Here is a 6,000-nt window from a genome sequence, read left to right on the forward strand (position 1 = left end):
TATGATGTTGGATGTAGGTTTGTCATATATAGCCTTTACCATGTTGAGGCACATTCCTTCTATTCCTAGTTTCATCAGAGCTTTAATCATGAAAGGGTATTGAATTTTATTGATGGCTTTTTCTGCATCTATTGAGATGATCAAGTGTTTTTTGTCTTTGTTTTCGTTAATATGATGTATTACATTTAGTGATTTGTGTATGTTGAACCATCCTTGCATTCCTGGGATGAAGCTGACCTGATTGTGATGCATGATCTTTTTTATACGCTGTTGGTTTGTCATTATTTTATTGAGGATTTTTGAATCTATGTTAATTAAAGAGATTGGTTTGTAATTCTTTTTCTTTTGTGTGTGTGTCCTTGTCTGGTTTGGGGCAGAGTGTAATACTGTCTTCATAGAATGAGTTTGGCAGTGTTCATTCCCTTTCTATGTCATAGAAAAGTTTAAGGAATGTTGGTATTAGTTCTGCTTTAAAGATCTGATAGAATTCAGTGGAGAATCCATCAGGACCTGGGCTTTTCTTTTTTGGGAGACTCTACTGTTGCTTCAATTTCATTACATGTTATAGATCTATTTAGATGATTGTATCCTCTTGGTTCAATTTTGGATGGCCATATATATGTAGAAATCTTCCCATTTCTTCTAGATTTTCCCATTTATTTGAATATAGGTTTTCAAAGTAGTTTCTGATGATTCCCTGGATTTTTCTTAGTGTTTGTTGTTATCTCCTCTTTTTCATTTCTGATTTTATTAATTTGGGTCTTTTCCCTCTTCCTTTTAATCAGATATGCCAGGAGTTTGTCAATCTTGTTTATTTTTTCAAAGAATCAGCTTTTTGTGGGGGGATGGAGTAAAGGGGGAAAGGGATGTGTGGGGTGGGAGCCTATAGGATATTAGGGTGTAGTTTATTTGTTGTGGAGGAGGATGCTTGTGTCAGGGATTGCAGAGAGTTAGAATAGATGGGGGTAATATGTAGAGTTGGTACAGTAGACTAGCCTGTGAGTGGTGAATGTGGGGGAGGTGTGGGGGAGGTAGGCTCAATGGGGTAAAGATAAAGGGAGGTGAGGAGGGGAAGGTGAAGACAGGAGGAGAGAATGGAAGAAAAGAGAAGAAAAAATAGTTCAGGGAGAGAAGTGAAAATGTGACAAGAGAGGGCTAAGCAAATTGATATTTGAACAGAGAGGGGGAGGGAGGTAGGTAGCAGTATATTGCAGCACAAGAAAAGGAGAGAAAGTGAAGAGAGTAAGAATAAAGATAAGAAAGTAGTAGTAATTAAATTGAAAATTCTAAATAAAAAAGGGAAAATAAAATAAAAGAAAAAAATCAGTTTGCTGAAAACTCTGGACTTACTCCTTTGGCATCAAGTCCAGGTACTGGGACTTTTGATTGGGGTTTTCTCAGTGTCCCTATTTCTTCTCAAGGTTGGTGTGCTGGGCTGTGTGGCATAGGATCCTGCCTCTCTTTGTCAGACAGCTTAGCGGGCAGTTGGCTCAGCGTTTTTGAACCCCGTGTTTCCTTGGTCTGATGGGCTGGCTGGTGCAGGTGGGCTTTCTGAAGTGGGCTCACCAGGAGGCTGGTTTGTGGGCAGTCATTAGTCCCTTCTGCCCACAGGGCAAGTTGCTATGGAGCTCTGTGGTTGGTCAGTACCAGATTCTCCAAGGTGGTCTGATGTGTTTCTGTTTATGCCAGGTGGCAGCTGAGTTGCTCCAAAGCCACTTTGGTTCTAGTTGGTCAACCTCTCCTCCAAGAAGGTAGGGCAAGTCAGCATTGTGCTCTACTCAGAGTCCCAGGAGATAAACTCAGAGATCCACCATGCCCCTGTTCTGGGAGGTTGGCTCCTTGCCCTGGACCTGCTCTCATTGTTGGGCTCCTCACCCTGCCCCCACTCTCAGAGGTTGGTTCCCAGTTTTGCAGGCCCCTGCCAGGCAGCCATGAGTAATGTTCTCTGTCTATGGTGTTCAGTTTTATTCAGGGGTGGTAGTGCAGTCAGCCCACGAGCTGCACTGGATTATGTTGCCTGGAGGGCAGGTGGTGTGTGGCACTTACCTGTTGAGATTGTAGATTACATCTCTGGATATAGGTCCAGGCCAGGGGGGTGTAAGTAGGCTGTGTCCGTGTGAAACAGGTCCAGTATGTTGCAGAGTCCAGTTCAGTTTGATTCGCAGTCCTCTGTTAAATATAGCTATAGACTCTGGAGTGTTTCTGAAATTGTGGAGCTCAGGATTTCTGTTTCCCTTTGCTATCCGCCATCTTGGATCTCCCAAGATGAATACTCCCAAGATGAACACTCCAAGAGTGTTTTTAATATGAATGTTAGAGTTCTAAGAAGTGATAAGTCTATCTCCTGTGAATAGCAATTTAGATGTATATTAAGTTCAAGGCTCAAGCTTATTTCCCTTTACTGCTATAAAGTACTATTTTTATTTTCTTCTTGTGTTCATTGATGCTGATGAAAAGTCTGATGTCAATCTGCTTCTTACTCTCTCATAGGTGATGTGTTCTCTCTGTAAATGTTTTTTAAAAATTTATTTTTTGTTAGCATATTCTTGCAGAGGGGCATATATTGTGACATTTACAAAAGAGCTTACAGTATATCTTAGATTCATCCACTCCATCATTCCAGTTATCCCCTGCCCCTCTTCTTAGAACACTGTTCCATTTTCATACATAATATTTCCACCATATTTGCCCTCCTTCACTCTTTCCTTATGTATTTCTCCATCCCACTGGTAACAACTTCCAGACAGGACTTATTTTTAACTGTCTTTCATTTTTTTCTTATCATGAACTTCTTGTACTAGGGGTACCTTGTGACATTTACAAAAGTGCTTACAATATATCTCAGTTAAATTCACCCCTCCATCATTCTCCTTTATGCCCCTTCCCCCATTCTTAAAATAGTTTCAACAGGTCTCTTTTTTCATTTGATACATGAGTACATAATATTTTCACTATATTTACCCTTCTACACCCTTTCCTTATCCTCCCCTCTCCCACTGGCACTAATCCACAGATAGGACCTGTTTTACCTTCCTGTCCTCTGTTTTTGAAAAAAAAGATATTTTTGTTTGTTTAATATATCTTTATAGGGAGTTTCATTATGACATTTCCATGTGTATATGTATTGCAACCTGAATTGGTTCATCCCCTCCATTTTTCTGTTTTCTGCCTTAGTCCTCTTCTTATGGTGATTCCAAATTAAAAAGTTCTATATCAATTCTATAGAAAGTACATAAACCATATTCACCTTTCAGAACATTTCTTTGTCTCATTTAATGAACCTTGGTGTGGATTTTTTCTTATCGCTCCTGTTTGGTGCGCTTTGATCCATTCATTCTGAGGTCTTTCATATTTTAAAATTTTTGGTAAATTCAGTATTCATTTCTTCAAGTATTTATTCTTCTCCATTTTTTTCTTACTGTGAGTCCTCTTATACATATGTTAACACTTCTGTTTGTATTCTACACTTGCTGAACTTTCATGTGTATATAAATATAATAAGTAAATATATTTTATATAAAATACAAAAATAATATACTTTTGGTGGTGCTGGTGACTGAACCCACAGCAGTGTGCATGTTAGGAAAATGCTCTATCATTGAGCTACATCCTTTTTTTATATTTTTTTGTTTTTTCTTTTTATTTTCCTTTTTTATATTTTTGATGTGATTATTCTTTCCTGCTCTCTTCTGGGAGCATCTTTTATTATGCCTTTTACCTCACTAGTTGTTCTTTAGCTGTATCTCTCCTGTTGCTTTTTCCATATACAGTATTTGTCATTTCTACTTTTACAGTTTGGACACATAATGTCATCTCTTTATTTTATAAATTATTATTGTGTTGCTGATGCCCTTTTCTGTCTTGTTTAGTATATTTGCCTCCCGTATTTTAAGTTCTTGCTTTATCTCATTCACAATTTGTTCAGTTTGTTGTCTGTGTTTTGCAATGGTTTTCTTTTCCTCCCTCCCTCCTTTCCTTTCTTCTTTTCCAGGCTCTTGTTATTTTGCTGGGGATGACCCTGAACTTGATAATCCTCCTGTCTCAGCCTCCCAAGTGTTGGAATTACAGACATATGCCATCACACCTGGCTTGCAGTGATTTTATTCCTAAATTGTCTAATTAAGTTGGTCTGTGAGTTCATGTCTTTGCAAGGGTATCAGCTAGCCTATGGGGGTGATGTGTACAGTGGAATAGATGAAGGCCAAGCCCTAGTCTGTGTCCCTCTCTGGTAGACAGTCCAGAAATACTTTAGGTCTTTCTATTTGTAATGACTATCAGGCAACTCTTTGTAAAAGCACAACTGGGTTTAGAAAGGCTCTTTACATTGTATGTCACTCACTTTGGGAGTTGGGGCAGAGGTAATAAGCAGTGGAGAAGTGAATACCTAGGGCTGCTTTGACTTATCCTGCAATACAAGCAGTCTGCCCAATGCAGTCCCTTTGTATTTGTGTGTGAAAGGGAAACAATGATTGTCCCAAGGAAATTGGGAAGAACATAGAATAGAATATAAAAGTCTTCCTGCAGCCTGTTCTCCCACTGTTGCATTACAGATGCAGCCCCCCAACTGTACTCCAGGGACAGGAGAGACAAGAGACTTGGAGATTCATAGAGAGAAGGGGAGGCAGTCAGAGAGAAGTGGGATAGACATGTGTTGAGCACTTCCTTTGTAATCCATTCAATTTTGCTAAGTGCACTTTGAGGGATGTTTTACTCCACAAACTCTAGGAGGGAATACTTTCAGTGGGTTCTTTCCAGGAAGATATCAGCTGGTCTTCAGGGATGCTATGTGGTGGGACTATTCCACACTGCTGGATGACATTAACTTTATGATTTTTAAGATGTTATTGGACTGTGGCCTTCCTTTTCTCTAATTTAGAAGCATCCATATGACTTATGAGTACTTTCATTTTAGCCACTATACCACCACTGTTCAGTATCCTCAGGGCACTTGGATCACCCTTCCAAGCTGATCCTGTGTTTTCTTATCTTCTCATTGACCTCACTCCTACTTCCTTCCTTGATCTATCTGGACTGAGGACAGATGAATCTTTTCATGTGTCAGTGTTTGGTTTTAGGTATTTAGTGACTATTTGTTGACTTGCTTATGTTCTTTAGATTCAAGGTTAAAAAGATGGAGGGCATTTCTCTTTTTAGGCACCCATCCCACTCTAATATCTCCCTGAACTGTTCAGCTGCTACAAGTAAGATCTATCACAGGCTTTCCTAATTGGAAGGGACTCATGAATAGGGTTAACCATGTTTGTTGATGGACTGAAGAATTAGCAATAATTTCCCCGACGTGGGAAGATAAACTCCAGTTTACTTTATCCTTACTGTTTCTTTGGAATGTACTGGTTTTAGGTAAACATGCAATGCCAACTGTATTTAAAAAATAACATTTTTAAACTGTGAAAATAACTCTTGGTTAGTGAACTGCATTAGTGCTGGGAAGACTTTGTTGGTCAGTATAGAATAATATTAGAACTGAGTGAATACATGTTGGGAAATACATGCCCTGGTTCTAAACTTGAAGGTTGTATGATGTTTTCTGATCTAAACCTTTTGCAGCATCCAATTTTCTTCAGATAATTCCATTTGGAGATGGAATAAAAATCACAGTTATCAATAATTCCAGATTTTCAAAATATTTGGTTCTATTTTTCTTCTACCTTGTTTACTTAAATTCTTGGTTTCTCTTATATAACTACAAAAAGATCTCTATTTTTCCAATTTTGAACCCAGGACTGTACTCAATGCCCATGTATTTAGAAGAAAAAGGAGATAAATAACAAATGAAAACAATGAAATGAAAATGAGTGAAATGAACTTTGAAGTAGCCTTGTCAGGACTTGAAAACTGATTGGAGCCAATTTTCTCACTCAGATTGGATAGTGTTTCATTCCATTGGAAGAGGAAATAGAGGGGCATCTCATCTGTTCCATGATTCCTCATATTCTTATCTGTTGGGGATGACAGTAGCACCAGGAGACGGTCCACCTC

Source organism: Castor canadensis, chromosome 8 (genome assembly GCF_047511655.1).
Source record: "Castor canadensis chromosome 8, mCasCan1.hap1v2, whole genome shotgun sequence".
Taxonomy (NCBI): domain Eukaryota; kingdom Metazoa; phylum Chordata; class Mammalia; order Rodentia; family Castoridae; genus Castor; species Castor canadensis.